Source organism: Symphalangus syndactylus, chromosome 14 (genome assembly GCF_028878055.3).
Source record: "Symphalangus syndactylus isolate Jambi chromosome 14, NHGRI_mSymSyn1-v2.1_pri, whole genome shotgun sequence".
In the NCBI taxonomy this organism is placed as follows: domain Eukaryota; kingdom Metazoa; phylum Chordata; class Mammalia; order Primates; family Hylobatidae; genus Symphalangus; species Symphalangus syndactylus.
In genome coordinates this window covers 38105258-38125102 of record NC_072436.2, presented here as the reverse complement: position 1 = coordinate 38125102, position 19845 = coordinate 38105258, and positions in this window count along the sequence as shown.

The window sequence follows — 19845 nt, the reverse complement described above, 5'->3', positions numbered from 1 at the left end:
GACTGAGAGTGCTCCCATGTTAGCTCAGGTATCTCTTCCTTTATTTATAAAGCCATAAGTTCCTTCCCCCATGATACCCATTAATCCATCAACCCATGAATGGATTTATCCATTCATGAGGGTAGAGCCTTCGTGATCCGATCACCTCTTAAAGGCTCCTCCTATCAATATCACCACATGGGGGATTAAGTTTCAACATGAGTTTTGGTGGGAACATTCAAACCACAGCAGTCCCCAAGGGGGACTCTTCCACAGTGGACACAGTAGGGGTTCCATTGAAGTGGAAGTTGAGGCTGCCACCTGGTCTTGCTGGATTCTCACTCTAGAGAACCAACAAGCAAAGCGGCCATGATAATGTGATTGATCCTGACTCTCAAGGGGAAACCAGGTCGCAACTACACAATGGCAGTAAGGAGTATGTCTGAAATGTGGGGCTTCCCTAGAGTGACTCTTATAACTCCCACATGCTGTGATAAAATTCAATGGAAAACTACAACAGCCCAATTCAGGCAGGACTGCCAGGACTTCCTGGCCCCTCAGGAAGAAAGGATCATGTCACCAGAAATGGAATGGGCAGTGGAAGAAGATAATTATAAATACCAGTTGCCACCACAAGACCCAGTTGCAAAAACAAGGGCCGTAATACTTATGAATATTTCTTCCTTCTTTTTTGATATGAATATGTTTGAGCACATATTAACTAATTTCTTACTCCTCTCCCATTCCCCCACCATCTACTATAAGATGCACTATAGTAGTTAACTTTATGTGTCAGTATTTAAGTTATAGGATATCAAAGAAGGAGTGTGAATCAGCTAGAAGAATGAACACCACCCAAAGAAGGAAAAGGCACCCTGTATCCTCCTTTTGGGGAAAGAGCTTTACATGTTATCATCGGTTGTATGTTGGAATAGTTGTACCATGTCAGACAATAGTATGACTTTGCTATTGCCTCTATTTGCAAAGTGTGGTTTTAAGAGGCATATATAAGTGCCAAATTGACAGGGGTGTATTGTGGTGGCTTTGCAAGGTGTTGACAATTCCTCTTTCCTGTACGTTTTTGGTTAGGGTAGACCACAAGATTTTCCTGAGTTTTGGAAGATGAAGTGAAGCAGTAGTTGTATGGTGTGTAAGCTTCAGGGGCACCAGGCATTGTTGCAACTCCCGTATGTTGTCACTTATTTCCTGGCTCACTTTGTTGGAATGGAACAGTGGCTACATCTGTGGCTGCTCCGTCTGCCCTCCTTTTGGCTTCCCCAACTCCACAGCCAGTGTGTGTTCAGCTTCACAATGAAGGGCACTAGCTGCTCCTGCAGGACAGCCTCATGGTGGCTGTGGGAGGCAGGGAGGGCCTGTTGTGGACTGAACTGCATCCCCACAAAACTCTTACACTGAGGCTCTAATTCCCAACATGACTGTGTTTGAAGATAAGGCCTTCAAAGAGGCAAAGTTAAATGAGGTTGTAAGAGTGAGCCCTAATCCCATAGGACTGGTGTCCTTATAAGAAGAGAGACAGCAGAGAGGTGCAGGTGCACAGAGAAAAGGCCATGTGAGGACACCAAGAAAGGGTGGCCACCTGCAAGGCAAGGAGAGAGGCCTCAGGAAAAACCACAGCTGCTGACACCTTGATCTTGGACTTCCAGCCTCCAGAACTGTGAGACAATCTATCTCTGTTGCTTAAGCTGCCCAGCCTATGGTATTTTGTCATGGCAGCCCGAGCAAACTAATACAAGGCCCGACACAGGTTCCAACTCATGTGTGTGGAATCCAGGCTATGCTTGACGTTCCCCACTTATCACCCATCTTCCATTCCAAGCTGCTTGCCCTGTGCACTTCAGGCTCTGGCAACTGAGAAGACAAGCCTTCTAGAGACTGCTAAGCCAGCTCCCACAACAGCATAAGGACGCATCCTGCGATGAACTCCAGGGTCCTGCTTCTCTGACAGAAGCCTGGCTGGTAGAGGAGGGGAGGCTCATTCACAGGCCTGTGTGGTGGCCCCTGGAGGGTTGGAACTCAGTTGTGTTAAAGGGTGGGCACTGGCCAGGGGTGTGGGCACATTGGCAACATGTCCTATGCATCTCTCTCCCAGCCTGGGCAGGAAGGAGCTAGCTTGTCACCAGGGCTCCTCCTAGTCACCTCCAGGAGAGAGGAAATAGAGGCAGAAGTAAGATGAGCAGATGGAGCTAGCCATGCACCCAGTCCACTGGGCATATGCCAGTGACCCCACCTGTAAGCTGCCAGGCCCTGTGCAAGATCAAAACCCTGCAGTCTCCACCACCTGTGCACCAAGCAGCCCAGCCCTGCTGCAGCAGGTACAGACCAAACAGCCAGCTGCTTCCTCCCATATGACAAAGCCCAGAGCCTACAGCTGTCAGGGATTAGAGGGCGCTGCCATGGGTCACTAAGCTGTTAAACTAGAGGCGCTTTACCTTCTCTGCCACCTGAGCCGACTCCCCCAGCTTTCTCTGCCACCTCCCCCTGCTCTCCCTGGCTATGCTTTCTACTGAAGGCTCTGGGATTGGAGCAGGTTTTGGAATACAGGCCTCTTAATAAGGCCAATGCGGCTTTTTAGGATTAATTTTTAAAGAACACAGGATTTGAGCAGCCTGGTCCTGGAGTCCAGAGGCTGGTGGAAAAGCAGAAATCAAAGAGCTCCTACTACGTCCAGTCACAGGGTAACTGTCATGAATTAAGCTTGTATTGTGTACCAGGTGGGTTTATATGCATAATCTCAGCAACCCTATGAAATCAGTCATAGCATCTGTACTTTCTAGAGAATTGTCTGAGGCTCAGAGAGGTTAGAGGACTAAAAAGCCAATAAGAAAATCAAAACCCAGTCTGCCTGACTGGCAAGTCCTTTCTCTCTACCTGGAGGCTTTTGCTTATTTAAATCCCCCTGGCTTGGACCAGATGGGGCTCGGGTGTGCGTGGGGGTGAGGGGGAGAAGCAAGACATAGTGAAGTGGTTCTCAAAGTGTGGTGCAACTGGCAGCATCAGCATCACCTGGAACCTCATTGGAAATGCAGATTCTTATGCCGCTCCAGGCCTCCTGAGTCGGAAACCCAACAAGTACTCCAGGTGATTCTGGTATGTGCTCAAGTTTGTGAACCACTGGCCTAAAAAGCTATGGCTCTCTAGGCATGGCCTCAGGATGACCTGGCTGAGGATGTGGGGGATCTAGGGTTAAAAGGGCTGAACATAGGCTCATACCCTAATATATAGTAAGTAACACTGCCTGGGGTAGTATAACCCCTTTCACTCACAAAGCCTCTTTCACTCACAAAGCCCCTTTCCAGACCTCATTCACCAAACCCTCAGACCAACTACAAGGATAATGCATATCACGGCCTTCTTTTTTCTGATAAGAGTTTCTGAAAAATGCTGGGTTCAAATCCTGACTTTGCCATTCCCTAACTGTGTGACCTTGGCCAAGTCACATACTTTCTGTGCCTTATGCTCCTTGTCTGCAAATGAGGTGATCCTGTGCCCCCACCTCCAAGGTCTGAATCTCAGGTTAAAGCAGATGCTACGCCAGGAGTCCAGTGCCATGCCGGTCACAGCAACTGCCTGTGAAACAGTCGGTGCATGTCATTGCTGTGGCTGGTCAGAGCTCCCAGAGAATGGAGAGGCTCTGAAGACTAACCCAGGCTGCCTCTCTAACTGCCTGAGGTCCAATCCCTCAAGAACCTGGGAAGGAAGCATAGTGCCCCAGCTGTTACTCTGCTCCCTGCTAGTAGAGCACCCTCCAGAATTCTAGAGAAGGCACAGGATTCCCAGGCTGCTGCCCATGCCTCTGGCTTCAGGACTCTGGACTCCTCATTCATCTTCTCTGGGCCTGGGTTTCCTGTAAAGAGAAGGGGCTAAATGTGCTCAGAGCTTATCCACTTGATTGGAGGAGGCTCCCTGGGCTCTGTGTGGAGGAGGCCGCGAGGCTACCTGGGCACCAGTGAAAACAGATTCATTTCAGGGCCCGTGCAACATAAAAGAACAACTACACCAGATGCACTCAATCCACTGTAACATCTCAGAGTTATTACAGTGTGGGTTTCCAAACTGAGGAAACTCAGGTTCCTTGGCCCTGAGCACCTGGCTGTCCTGCCACAGCGAGTTTTGCCCTTGCGGCCCCTCTAAAAGGTAGCAGGAAGTATCAAGTCCCTAATCACTTCCTCCTTGATGGATGCGGCTCCAGGGTGGGAACCTGATCCTCACAGAGGCGGCCCCTCACATTCAGCCATTCTTGGGCTTTAGGAAGAGGCAGACACTGGATGTGTATACTGGTTTCAACCCCTGCTGCACGTGCTGTTTCCTCTCATATTCAATCACAGGATGAAAACCTTCCCTTTAAAAATTAAACAATGTGTCCAGTGACCAATGCCTGAAACTCTGTGATCTCATTTGCTCCTCAGAGCTGCTCTGAGAGCATGGCGTCATTGTTCCCAGTTTTCTAGAAGCTTGCACAGTTAGAAAGCTGTGGGGTTAGGATTTGAACTCCTGTCTTCTAACTACAAATGCAGTGTGCTTTGCTTGGAGCTCCCAAGGGTGTCCTGTGACGCTAGAGGCATTGCAGTGAGGCCAGCATGAGGGCCCTGGGGAGGGGTCTCTGCTTCAGCTGGCAGGGTACAGGTTCAGATAGCCTGGCTTCCCGTCCTGGCACAGCAACTTTTCAGCTGTGTGTCCTTTGACAAGTCACTGGACACCTCTCTGAAGCAAGTGTCATTGTTTGAGGCTATAAATGCATAAGTTGAAGCGGCAACCCTGGTTATTTTATGGGGAGAGAAAACTCTGATTGGCTCCGATTTGATAAATAAAATGAATGGAGCTTCACTGTTTCATAATAAAAGTGATTTATTTGATAGGCAAAATCTTTGAGGAATAGATTCCATAGAGTAGAAGGTAAATAAGAAAGGCATTCCAAATGATGAAAAGATTAGGGACCGTGCCAATCCACAGATGCCAGCCAGAGCCCTCAGCCCACCTTTGGACTGGGAGTGGTTTTCTCTCAGAGGAGAAAAGGGTTGATCCAAGTACTCCTGGTGGCAAGTTTTCCTGTGGGGCACCTCTCTGTGTTATACCTGCAGGGGCTCATCTGCCTCTCCTTGAATACTTCCAGAAACAGGAGATCCTCTCATAGGCTAAACTCTTGCAGGTTGGATGGCACTGATTGTTAGAAAACCTTTCTGTAGAGCAAGCCAGAACCAGCCTCCCTGGGACCCCATGCCTTTGGTCTCACTCTAGCCTCGGAGGCCACATGGTAAGTCCCAGCCAACGGCCTTCTGGGTTTTTGCAGACAAGCACTGGTGTCTCCACTAGCAAAGGCTCCTGTTTGTTTTCAGTCCATTGCCCTGGCACTCATAACTACCCAACACCTCACCCCTAGAATGTTCTGGTGTTGTTTAAAAATTAAAGTTAATTGGGCCGGGCGAGGTGGCTCACGCCTGTAACCCCAGCACTTTGGAAGGCAGAGGCGGCGAATCCCTTACAGTCAGAAGTTTGAGACCAGCTTGGCCAACATGGTGAAACCCCGTTTCTACTAAAAATACAAAAATTAGCTGGGCATGGTGGTGTATACTTGTAATCTCAGCTACTCAGGAGGGTGAGGCAGGAGAATTGCTTGTACTAGGAGGCAGAGGTTGCAGTGAGCCAAGATCACACCACTGCACTCCAGCCTGGGCAACAGAGCGAGACTCCATTTCAAAAAAAAAATTACAGTTAATTAAGTTCAGATAGAGAATTTTATAACCTCTCCCATGCTTCAATACCTAAGGTATAATAATACCACTGGTACCCATTCCCCCATCTGTGTAGCCCTTCATTTCCTTCAAAGCACTCTTGCATTCTTCATTTCATTTGATCTCCTCAGCACCCCGAGATAGGCCAATGGGGGACTATTATCCTCATTTCACAGATGAGGAAACTGAGGCTCAGGGAGATCAAGTGACTTGTTCAAGGTCACCTGTAAGTGAGTGATGAAACATTGAATTAAAGATTCCTGACTTCATGGTTGGTGCTCTTTCTACTACAGCTCATTATCAGAACTAATGCTAGGTTTTAAAAAAAATCAGTTTCTAAGACTCTGTCCCACAGGAATATTTTTATAAAAGAAGGCACACATTTCTGTACAAGGGTGATCACAACATTGCCTGCATATTATTGCTTGCAAATGACTGTTTGCAATCCAACTGCCCATCAATGAAGAATTGGTTAAAAATTATGGAACAGCCATTAATGGAATTCTACACGGTTTCCAAAACAGATGAAGTGGCTCAATGTGTATTCACAGGAGAAATAGGTATGCCGTTTGGTTGAGTGTAGAGGGGAGGAAGAATCCACTTCCAAGCTCATGTGGTGGTTGACAGGATTCAGTTCCTTGCAGGTTGTCAAGACAAAGGGCTACAGTTGCTTGCTGTTTGTTGTCTCAAGCCACCTTCAGTTTCTTGCCACATGGGCCTCTCCACAGGGCAGCTCATAACACGGTAGGTGGCTTTCCCAAAGTTGCAAGAAGAGAGTCTCCTAGCAAGATGGAAGTTACAATCCTATGTAATCACAGGAGTGACGCCCTTTGCTGCATTCTATGTGTTAGAAGCAAGTCGCAAGTTCTACCGTCACTCAAGGGAAGGGATGCCACAAAGATAGGCATACCAGGAAGCGGGCCATTTAGAGTCTGTCCCCACAGGGGTCAGCCTTCTTTTTCTGTACAAGCCAGATAGCATTTATTTTAGGCTTATACATCAGACGGTTTCTACTATAAGACAGTTGCAACGACTCAGCTCTGCCTTTATCACACAAAAGCAGCTGTAGACAATATGTAAACCAATGACTATGTTTCAATAAAACTTTATTTATGGACATCAACGTCTGAAATTTATGTAATTTACACATGTCACAAAATATTCTTTTGATTTTTTTGTCCCCAATCATTTAAAAATGTAAAAACCATTTTTAGCTTGCAGGCCAGACAAAAACAGGCAGTGGGCTAGATTATGGGCCATTGTTTAGTAATCCCTGCCCTAATTTATTAGTTGGAAAAATTAAATTTTTGCATATCAAATTTTTTTATGAGTTACTCCAGAATTGGAGGCCTCGGGACAGCCTCTCTCCGTGATCAACTTCCGCTCATTGCAATTGTTCAGTTTAGACACTCTGTGACTCTGTTTTGAAGGAGGGAGATAATCCCTGCATTTCCTAAGCCTCAATTCCTTTCTCATTTTCAATATGGTACATTAGGCATGCAGAAAGGCGAATTGGTCTTTTTTTTTTGAGATGGAGTCTTGCCCTGTCACCCAGGCTGAAGTGCAGTGGTACAATCTCGGCTCACCGTAACCTCCGCCTCCTGAGTTGAAGCGATTCTCCTGCTTCAGCCTCCCAAGTAGCTGAGATTAGAGGTGCCCTCCACCACATCTGGGTAATTTTTGTATTTTTAGTAGAGACAGAGTTTCACCATGTTCGCCAGGCTGGTCACGAACTCCTGACCTCAGGTGATCCACCAGCCTTGACCTCCCAAAGTGCTGGGATTACAGGCATGAGCCACCTCGCCCGGCCCGGCATATTGGTCTTGAACTGACTTGTTCTGAGGCTAGGAAGTGACCTCTGATCAGAATATACAGGCCACAAATTAGGAACCCAAGTCCAGAGGGGCAAGGTGACTGCTCCTCACTGACAAGGAGAGGACTGGACACCCAGCCTCCCGCAGCCCAGTGCGTGGTCTTCCTGTCTGCCATGTCAGCACACTCTGATCTTTCCTTGTTCTCACTCTCACTCTCATTCTCTTTCTGTATCTGTGTGTGCATCCTAACCCCACCTCCAATCCCCAAAGCCTACTCAAAGCTCCCAGGGGCCTGGTAGAGTGCCTCCCTTCTCTTCTGTCTGCTCATCCTACTTTTTTTTTTTTTTTGAGATGGAGTCTCACTCTGTCACCCAGGCTGGAGTGCAGTGGTGCTATCTCAGCTCACTGCAACCTCCACCATCTGGGTTCAAGTGATTCTCATTCCTCAGCCTCCCGAGTAGCTGAGACTACAGGCTTGCACCACCATGCCTGGCTAATTTTTTGTATTTTTTAGTAGAGACAGGGTTTCACCATGTTGGCCAGGCTGGTCTTGAACTACTGACCTTGGGTGATCCGTCCACCTCAGCCTCCCAAAATGCTGGGATTACAGGTGTGAGCCACTACATCCAGACTGCTTATCCCCTTTGCCTTCTCTCACCCAGGCATTGACTGGGGCATAGCAGGTGGGGGGTCCATGCACAGCAAGAGGTGGGAGGAGGGAAGCAAGTTCTCTAGGAGTCCAAGTGAAATGCAATGAGGGTATCTACAAAGGAAGCATTTGGCAAATAAATGCTTGCTGAGCTTTTTGCTTTGGAGAAGAAAGAAAGAAAAAGAAAGAAAGAAGGAAGGAAAGAAAGAGAGAGAGGGAAAGAAAGAGAGAGAAAGAAAGAAAGAAAGAAAGAAAGAAAGAAAGAAAGAAAGAAAGAAAGAAAGAAGGAAGGAAGGAAGGAAGGAAGGAAGGAAGGAAGGAAAGAAAGAAGGAAGGAAGGAAGGAAAGAAAGAAAAGAAAGAAAGAGAAAAAGAAAGAAAAGAAAGAAAGAAAGAAAGAGAAAAAGAAAGAAAGAGAAAAAGAAAGAGGAAAGGAAGGAAGGGAGAAAGAAAGAAGAGAGAGAAGGAAGGAAGGAAAGGAAAGGAAAGGAAAGGAAAGGAAAGGAAAGGGAGCAGAAGGGAGGGGAGGAGAGGAGAGGAGTTGAGTTTGACTTGACTTGGTGTCTCCTCCAGCGGCTCCCACTGGACTGGGAGGAAAGGTAGCTCCACATGGCTAGTGGCAACAGAGGCTGTTCTCACTCAATTTTTGTTCAAGGGTTTGTAATAATAAATGAACCGTCACTTAATGAAATTATACCCAGGGGCTTAAAATAGAGCTTGTCTCTAGACAATAAAGTCTAGAGTGATCTTTTAAAAACATTAATGGTATCATGCCTCCCCCTGCTTGATATCCTTAGGATAAAATCCCAACTCCTCCCCTCAGACTACAGCCCCGCAGCCATACAGCCCTGCAGCCAGAGCTGCCCCTGCCTGTTTCTCCCCACTCCTACCCCTGCCTTCACATTGACCACAGCCTTCCTGTCCTCCTTTCTATTCCTTCAATAATCAGGCTTATGCCCCACTCAGGATGTTTGCATTCTCTGTTCCCCTTGCCTAAAAGTTCTTTCCAAGCTCAGCGTAGTGGCCTGTAGTCCCAGGTACTCGGGAGGCTGTGGTGGGAAGATCACTTGAGCCCAGGAGTTCAAGTCCAGCCTGGACAACATAGTGAGGTGCCCTCTCTAAAAATAAATAAATAAATAAATATATATGTGTGTGTGTGTATAGTATATACATATATATAAACTCTTTACATATATACATATGTCAAGAGCTTTTCCCCATAAATGTATACAAATAATAAAAGCAAAACTCTTGACTTTTGGAAGAGTTGATTCCGCATCATTCAGGTCTCAATTTTAATGTTGCCTTCTCAGAAGGGCCTCCATCCACCTCTTGTCTGAAGGAGTCATGTACTCTGGTAATTCTCTACTTGGTCTGTCTGTTTCTTTCATATCCCTTAACACCCCCTGCAATCATCCTCTTTGTTTATGGGTCTACGGTCTTCTCTCACTTACTGCTACATCACCAGTACACACTGCAGCACCTGGCACACAAGGGCAACTCCATAAATGTTCACTGAATGAATCAATAAATGATTCCTTTCTTTTATAAAGGATAATTGCAACCCCAGTGCCCTTCGATGGGTGAATGGTTAAACAAACTGTGGTACATCCATGCCACCAATACAACTGAGCAAGGAAAAGGTGGCAATTATTGATGAACACAAAAACTTGCCTGGGATCTCAAGTTAATTAAGCTGAGTTGGGGGAAAAGGCCAATTTTAAAAGGTTACATACTGTGTGATTCCAGTTATGCAACATTCTTGAACTATCAAGACAGACTAGTGGTCTCCAGAAGTTGGGGACTGGGGTCAGGGGAGAAAACGTGAGTCTGCAAAGGGATAGCATGAAGGACCCCTAAGGTGATGAAACACTTCTGTATCTTGATTGTGGAGGTGGTTATACAAAGCTACTCATGTGATCAAATTGCATAGAACTATATACATGTATGTACACAAATGAGTGCTTGCAAAACTGGTGAAATATGAACAAGTTCTATGGATTGTATTGAAGTCAATTTCCTGTTTTTGATAGTGTACTAGTTATGCAAGATGTTAACATTGGGGGAGGCTGGGTGAAAAGTGCATGAGACCTCCCTATGTACTCTTTTTTTGCAACTTCCTACGAATCTACATTTACTTCAAAATTTACAAGTTTTTTTAAACCTCTGCACACTCAAAAAAAGACAAATGAAAATATTTTAAATATTAAATTAATTTGTAGGCAATATTGTTATTGCCATTGTGATATAAAGTATATCTGATGCAATGAAAAGCCTTTTGCAACAATAATTGAGCAATGTGCTTTGCCTCTAATATCAAAGAACGATCCTTTTGTCTTATTGTTGAATTGGCATTTCTACCTGATTAATATCTAACATGGATAGATATTAATAGATACTTGACGGAGAGGTAGAGCATGAATGATTCAGGACCCAGGTCTCCTAGTTCTAAATTCTTCCTCTTACCCTTTTCCACCAATGACAGTTTGGGTAACTGTTTGGAAATCCTGAAGTAACTTAAATGTATTCAGATTTTCAGGCTCTGAAGCCTGCACCCATTCCCTCCTCTAGAGGTGCTGTGGCCTCCCAGCCCCAACCAACTCCAAGAGGCTAATTAGCACTGCTTTTCAAAAACTCAGGGTGGACTAAGAGAGAAAGGCGGCTCTGTTGGTTGCTGCTCATTTGCGGATGTTTTCCCTGCAAAACCACATCAAAGCAGGGAAGCCCACCATGGACTTGGCCAGAAACCAAAGCTTGCTGGCCAATCTGAGAAGCAGCAAGTTTCATCAGGTAGAAAACCATTTTATCCTCTGGGCCCAGATTCCTCACTAGAGTGGATGGAGGCAGAGCATCTCCCAAGCAGCAAAGCTCTTCCTAAGCTCTGAGCTGGCGTAGGGAGCCCCCAACTTGGAGAGTCCTATCGTGAGCAGGCGGGACTGAGATGGGAGGTGAGCCGCCAAACAAACCCCACAGATGGTCACTCAGTGCCTACCAGGTACAGGGCAGGGTCAGTGTGGCTTTGGGGGGGAACCCCATCACAGTGAGGCACTGAAAAAATTAAAATGTGTTTTAATCTTCCCGAAAGGCATTATCAAACACATGCTGATTTTTTTAAAAAGAAATCAGAGGGGTTGCCCTGTTAGAAACTGAAGAAGACAAACAACAAAAATGCCATGGGCCTCACCTCCTCCCTCCCCACACAGGTCTCCAGGAGATTCCAGCATTCAGGACACACAGAGGAACATGGAGAGTCTCCCAGTAAGGAGTCTGTGTTGATGAGAAAGCAGCTCAGGATTTAGCAGGATACATGGATTGGAGTGGTAATGGGAGTGGGGTTATTTGCTGTGCTGGGGAGGGCATTTCAGCAAGAGGGACCATGCATACTCTGATGCATGTGGTCCTGTCTCTCCAGATGTATGTAATTGGGTTTATAGCCATCTCCTCAGCTATGCCCTGAGCTCCCTGAGGGCAGAGTCCATGGCTTTCGTCTTTTTTTCTTTTTATTTATTCATTTAAAAAATGTTTTGAGATAGAGTCTCACTCTGTCACGCAGCCTGCAGTGCAGTGGCAAGATCACAGCTCACTGCAGCCTCAACCTCTGGGGCTCTAGCGATCCTCCCATCCCAGCCTCCCGAGTAGCTGGGAGTACAGGTGTGCACCACCACATCGGGGTAATTATTTTTCTATTTTTTGTAGGAATGGGACTCTTACTATGTTGTTTAGGCTGATCTCAAACTCCTGGGCTCAAGCAATGCCCCCTCCTTGGCCTCTCAAAATGCTGGGATTATAGGCATGAGCCACCATGCCTAGCTGGCTTTCATCTTTAGATCTCAAGTGTCTGGCACTGTAACTGGCACATAATAGGCACCAATAAACTTTGAGTGTGTTAAAAGAAAAACCTTCGACAAATTAAATTTAACAGAGCTTAATTGGGCAAAAAAACGAGTGAATCAGGCCGCCTCCCAAACCAGAATAGGTTCAGAGAGGCTCCAGTGTTGCCGCGTGGTGGGAGCAAATTTATGAATAGAAAAAGGAAAGTGGCAGACAGAAAATGACCAGGTACAGAAACAGCCACAGTGGTTACAGCTCAGCATGTGTCTTATTTGCATGTGATTTGAACAGTTGGCTGCCTGTGAGTGGTTGGAGTATGACTGCTGGGGTTGGCTGAGACTCAGCTATTGTTACAGAGGCATACTCCTAAATTAGGTTTTCAGTCTGCCTACCCACCAAATTAGGTTATGGTTCAACAATAAGGACCCAAGTATAGGAGTACAGAGTCCTTCTCAGGCCAGATTTTCGCTTGAAATTTACAAGTGAGTGAATGAGTGAATAACGAATGGCTATTCTCCTGGTAATGGAGACTCATCCATGATTTCTGAGCTGTGGAGATGATGGAATTTTATATATGGTTTAGAAATACCCCCTTGATAGCCCTATATAGGTTTTGCAGTAGGATGAGGGTTTGGGAATTTTAGCTAGGCATCCTAAATCTGTGAGGATAGGGCAAGTCACTTTAATCCTCCTCCACTCTCAACTCTTACCCTGTTCTTAAAAATAAATAGCCATGTTGGGGCTTGGTGCATATAGAATCTGAGAACGCTTGAGCTCTTGGAGGTCTGAGGTTTGGGCTAACGTGACAGTCACCTTCCATTCACTGTGCTTTACAGGGACCTTGGACTCCGTAAATATTTGTTGATTCATTAAACGAAGAGGCCTGGGGAGTATCATGACTTTGGGAGTATAGACCTTTGATCCTCCTTCCTACGTTAGAGAAATTCCCCACCTTATGAATCTTATTGAAAAGAGCCCATCTCACATTAAAGAGACAGAAACCCAAGAAATTTCTTACCCAGCCTTCCTTGCAGCCAGAGTACTCACAGGGACTGAAGCTAGCCAACCAGATGCCACCACCTCCCTGGACTTTAATGAGGCGTCAATGACTCCCATTCAATACCCCAGTCATGAACTTCCTACAGGACAAATACCACCATGGATCACTGCAGACTTCAGCGACATCCAAAGAGCACTCAGTAGATCCAAGGACTCCTCCCTCCCTGCTGCCACAGGTCACAGTGGCCTCAGCTCTGTCCATACCAAGAGATGCCCCCTTAAAGGAGAAGCAGAGCAGATCCACCACGTTTACTCAACTCAGAAGGACTTCAAATTCACAACAGAGACTTCTTGATTCAATATTTCAGGTTGTAGGCAATGCTGCATTGTCAAAGGCCAGAGAGTACCTGAGAATTTTTTTCTATTCTATTATTCTCTGAATGTTTTAAGGAGGCAGCACTTTGAGGCTGTTTTATACTAGATAAGAAGTTAAAATCATAACGTAGAGGCTAGTAACATGGACCCCAGGATCAGAGAAACTAGCACTTTGCGCTAAAACCCTCCAGCTGTGTGACTTTGGTACCTAGCACATGGCGAGTTCTGTTCATTGTGGCTACTATTACTGTAACTAACTGAGGAGACTGCGGAGTCAGGGTGGGAGAGAAGGAGAAGGGACAGGCTGACTCCAAAGACTTGGACGTATGCCTGGCTGAGCCGGCCAGACAATGGAAGAGGGATTAAATCTACTCAGTGGAGCCCTGAGGGCAGAGGAAGAACTGAAGGTGTTTGGCCTGGATGTAAGACTTTCTAACAAACATCGGAAGATGTGCCAGGCTCGCTCCGTGGAGAGCGTAAATCTCCAGTATGGAAGGTTTTTAAGCCAAGACTGGAGAAATGCTTGGTGAGCTATTGGAGAGAGGATTAAATAGACATCTGATTTGATCTAAAGTTTAAGCAGTGAAACCTCCTTTTTAAATGAAATATTCTGTGACACCCAATCAATGCTGTGACTACCCAAAAGGCATACCAAGCACATCCTCCGAGCCTCAGCGAAGTAGGGAAAGGGAAAGAGAGAAGTTCCATTCGAATAAATGAGCTGGAATCTTTCAATTGGCATACCTAAAAATGAGTTACTTTGATGGCAGCAATTAAAAACAAGCTGTATGTAGGAACGGGGGCACCACGACCTTGGCAGTACTCAGAATTCAGGGCTTTGAAAGTCTTAATTGGGTCCTGAACCCATTATAACAAACAGACAAGCAGAGCTGTTTTGGAGAAAGTAGCAGCAAGACCCTTAGAGAGTCCCAGAGATTCTGTCTAGACGGAAGGTGGGGAGGTGAGGGGAAGTTCTTGCCATTATTACATGCACTGGCTTACGTCAAGCCCTGCTTAGCGTTTCATCTATGATATTATTTAACTTAAATTTGCTTAATAATTTTAACTTTTCCATTTTTCTTCCATATCTATTATCTTAGTTCTACTTTTATAACATTCCCTGAGGGAGGTTGAAGAGTGTCTCCTTGATCTATATCTTACAGATGAGGAAATGGATCCAGATCACACAACATTTTTCAGTGGGGGAATTTATATTAGGTAAAAAGTGGAGGCAGAAGAGTATGATGAACCCTGATGATACGGTTTGGATCTGTGTCCCCACCAAACGTCACATCAAATTGTAATCCCCAGTGTTGGACGCGGGACCTTGTAGGAGGTGATTGGATTGTGGGGGTGGAGTCCTCATGAATGGTTTAGCACCAAACCTTTGGTGCTGTTCTTGTGATGGAGTTCTCATAAGTTCTGGTTGTTGTTTAAAAGTGAGTAGCACCTCCTGCCTCACTGTCTCTTCCTTCTGCTCTGGCCACGTGGAGTGCTGGCTCCCCGTTTGCCTTCTGCCATGATGGTAAGCTCCTCGAGGCCTCCCCAGAAGCAGATGCTGCTGTGCTTCCTGCACAGCCTGAGGAAACATGAGCCAATTAAACCTCTTTTCTTTATAAAGTACCCAGTCTCAGTATTTTATAGCGTGCAAGAAGGAACTAATACACCCTAATTATCTATTATTCATCCCTGACAACAACCATCAACTCCTGGCCAGTGGTACCTTATCTATACCCCACCCAAGTTCTCTTTCTAGTTTTATTTGAAACAAATCCCAACTGTTGTATTATTTCATTCATAAGTATTTCTGTGTGTATCTTTAAAAGATTAAGATTCCTCTCTTTTTTCAAAACATAATCACAATACTATTATCATACAGCCCAAATTAAATACAACTCTTTAATATAATCAAATATCTCTTTGGGGTTTATGTTTCCAATTGTTTGATAAATGTCAGAATTTTTCCTTTTCTTTTTTTTTAAATCATGATCCAAGTAAGGACCACACATTTCAATCTGTTGATAAATTTTTAAATAGTCTTTTAATCTATACTCTCTATCTCATCTTGCAATTTATTTGTTGAAGAAATTCAGGCATTTGTCCTATGGAGTTACTCACAGTTTGGACTTTCCCGATTGGATCCCTCTGGTGTGACTTAAGTGTTCTTCTCTTCTCTCCCTCCTCCGTATTCCCTGTAAACTAGTATTTGGTTCTAGAAGCATGATCAGATTTGGGTCACATAGATATTTATGGAAAGCAGGAAATAGCCTTGGTGTGATGATACCCATGCTGTTGGTCCCATGCATGACTTCCATCCCTGCCATCCCAGTTACCGTTCATGAGCCATTGTGCAAACACTGAGCTAGCTGAGGACAGAAGTAGGCTGAGATGCATTGGCTGAGTGATTCTAATTGCTCAGTTGTTTAGTCCCCTCTTTTGCAGTGAAAGCTGCTTGCTGAGCATTAAGGGGTCAATATAAAGATCCTCACACCTGGTTGGGTGCAGTGGCTCATGCCTGTAACCCCAGCATTTTGGGAGGCCGAGGCAGGCAGATCACGTGAGGTTAGGAGTTCAAGACCAGCTGGCCAACGTGGAAAAACCCCGTCTCTACTAAAAGTACAAAATTAGCCACACGTGCCTGTAATGGCAGCTACTTAGGAGGCTGAGGCAGGAAAATTGCTTACACCTGGGAGGTGGAGGTTGCAGTGAGCCGAGATAGAACCACTGCACTCCAGCCTGGGAGACAGAGCAAGACTCCATCTCAAGAAAACAAAACAAAACAAAAAAATTCCTCACACTTTGGGCCCACTCCCATCGATCCATCCACAAACCTTTTCTCCAAAGTTCTTTGTCCCTGATCTTCCAATGTTGCTTATTTTAGGTTCCTGACAAGCCAGCCAAGCAATTCACCACAGCCCAGAAGTCTATGTGTACTCTTTCTTTAGGCAACTGCTCTGTCCACAAAAAGAAAATGACCAGATGTAGGAGATACAGGAAAAAACAAAGTTTTTTTTTTTTTCTTTTCCTATACAGTTAACACGGAACACTTCACCTGCGTGTATGGAATGGAGAGAAGTCACCGATATGTATATGGGGATTTTTCCTCACACACCAACCAAGCAATTCTCCAGCAGATACCAACTGGGTATCCTATAATTAAATTCAATTCTAACACTATCTACCAGGAGTTAGATCTCACAGGTTGAGGGCTCAGCCTCACAAGACTGCCCCAACTTCAGATGCCAATTGCAAGCTCTAGGTTGTGACCTGTGCTTCTAACAGGCTATAAATCAGAGTTCCCACCACCCCTGCATTAGGTTCAATTAATTTACTAGAAAGGCTCAGGGAAACACATTTACTGGTTTATTATAAGGGATATTACAAAGGATATGGATGAACAGCCATATGGAGGAGATACATAGGGCAAGGTACAGGAGAGAAGGGGCACAGAGCTTCTATGCCCTACCCGGGTGCACCACTCTCCAGGCATGTGTTCAGCTATCTTGAAGCTCTGCAAACCTGTTTGTTTGGAGTTTTATAGAGGCTTCATTATGTAAGCATGATAGATTACATCATTGGCTACTGGCGATCAACTTAACCTTCAGCCTCTCTCCCGTCTCCAGAGTTTCAGGGGTGGGCTGAAAGTCTTCTGGTGACCAGCCCCAATCCTGAAGCTATCTAGGAGCCAACAGTCACCTCGTTAGCATACACAAGCATTCTTATTCTGGAGATTCCAAGGGTTTTAGGAGTTGTGTGCCAGGAACCAGAGCCAGAGACCGAATGTGTGTATCTTATTACATCATATCGCACCAGGTGTCCATTGGGAGGTCTCCTGACTGCTGTCTTTTAGGGTCATGCTGAGAGAGGCTGTAGTGCATCCACAGTCCACTTTGGGCCTGTAGCTACCACTAAGCTGACTTATGCATCAACCAAGATTGAACTTTTTCCTCCTCTGTCAGCTGGTCATAGGGAGCACCCTCCCTCCTGCCCAAGACCGTAGGTGTGAGCTGAGGAAGATGCATTGAACAATAGGGGTAAGGGATATGGATGTCAGGACCATCTATCTGTGTGGCTTACTTGCCCCCTACCCCAACCTGCGTAGACCCAGTCTCCAGTGTACCACTTTCATTTACAATAGATTTCTGCTGCCCAGCCCATTCTCCTCCCTCCCACCACCTTATGACTTGGTAGCTCTAACAATATCCAGCTCATGGCCTCATGGCTACTTGACTTCCTGTGGTCAGAGGCTCAATTTCTACAAAGGCCCAGGAACATGTCAGGAGCTGTTCTTGAACTGATGGTGTGTAATTCTCTGTTGCAAATGCCTTGACCTCCCATGCCACTTCTCATGGGAGTTTGCTGGAAGCTCCAGATGGCATCTTTCGATCTTTCTCTGCCACAGATATATTTGATATCATGCAATCTTCTAGGCTATATGGGCCAAGCAGCAAGGCTGCTTGTCCTATAGTCTGAAGCTGCTATAGGGCCTGTTTTCACTCTGGACCCCACTCGAAGCTAGTGGCGTCTGTATCAACTAATAAATGGGTCACAGCAGTATTCCTAAGTATGAAATATGCAGCTTCCAAAACCCCAAGATATCTACTAGGTGCTATTTTTCTTTCTTAGTGGTAGGAGTTTTAAGGTACAATAGGTTGTCCTTTACTTTGGAGGGAATATCCTAACCATGTTACAGAGCACTAGACCCTTAAAAACTTTATCAACATAGCAGGTCCCCGAATCTTTCATGGCCTTTCTGCTATACTCTAGAGCACATGTCTTTTACCAAGGCATCCAGAGTATTTGCTATTTTTTTGCACCTCAGGTGAAATTAGCATGATTTCACCAATTTATCATGTCCCGTGGGATGTTAATAGATGTTTCACACACATTAAAAAAAAAACCCTCCAAGCTATATTAGCTATACTTTTGCTCTAAAAAAATTTTAAATCTCTACCTAAGAAAAATACTGGTCATTTATATAGGTGCTGTTGATATTATCATGCGACAATATGCTTTTTAAAAATGGTGTGCCTTATTGCAAAAATATGGAACCAGCCAAAAAGCCCATCAATCAATGAGTGGATAAGGAAACTATGGTATGTATATGTATATATATATATACCATGAAATACTAGCCATCCATAAAAAGAAATGAAATAATGGCATTCACAGCAACCTGGATGGAACTGGAGACCATTATTCCAAGTGAAGTAACTCAGGAATGGAAAACCAAATATCATATGTTCTCACTCATAACTGGGAGCTAAGCTATGATGATGCAAACGCATAAGAATAACACAATGGGCCTGGTGTGATGGCTCACGCCTATAATCCCAGCACCTTGGGAGGCTGGAGCAGGCGGATCACCTGAGGTCAGGAGTTCAAGACCAGCCTGACCAACATGGTGAAACCCCATCTCTACTAAAAATACAAAAAAAATTAGCTGAGTGTGGTGGCAGGTGCCTGTAATCCCAGCTACTTGGGAGGCTGAGGCAGGAGAATTGCTTGAACCCAGGAGGTGGAAATTACAATGAGCCAAGACTGTGCTATTACACTCCAGCCTGGGCAACAAGCATGAAACTTCATCAAAAAAATAATAATAATAAAGAAAGAAAAAAAGAAGAATATAATGGACTTTGGGGCCTCAGGGGAAATGGTAGTGAGAGGGAGTTAAAGACTAAACATTGAGTACAGTGTACACTGCTCAGGTGATGGGTGCACTAAAATCTGAGAAATCACCACTAAAGAACTTATTCATGTAACCAAACACCACCTGTTCCCCAAAAATCTATTGAAGTAAAAAAAAAATAGTGTGCCTTATTGAAGAATCCCAGGCAGCATTACCTGATCATAAACATGTGACATCCGATGTAGCTGCATCTATGTGTGGCATATAATAATTGATCCTTGTGTTGCGTGATTCTTCAATGATCATTATTAACCCATGCTCTATGTTCAGACCCATAAGATCCAAATATATTTGTGAGGCAATTAAGTATTTCTTGTATTGAAAACATTTCTACTACCTCATAATTTTCATGGATCTAGAAGAATTTTATTTCATTTTTAATGACAGATAACAACTGTATATATTTATGGGATTCAATGTGATGTTTTGATATAGCTCCCTGTATTAGTGTGTTTTCACACTGCTGATAAAGACATACCTGAGACTGGGCAGTGTACAAAAGAAAGAGGTTTGATTGGACTAAGGTTTAACGTGGCTAAGGAAGCCTTACAATTATGGCAGAAGGCAAGAAGGAGCAAGTCACGTCTTACATGGATGGTGGCAGGCAAAGAGAGTGCTTGTACAGGCAGACTCCCATTTTTTAAAACCATCAGATCTCGTGAGACTCATTCACTATCATGAGAACAGTGCAGTGCAGGAAAGACCTGCCCTCATAATTCAATCACCTCCCACTGGGTCTCTCCTATGACACGTGGGAATT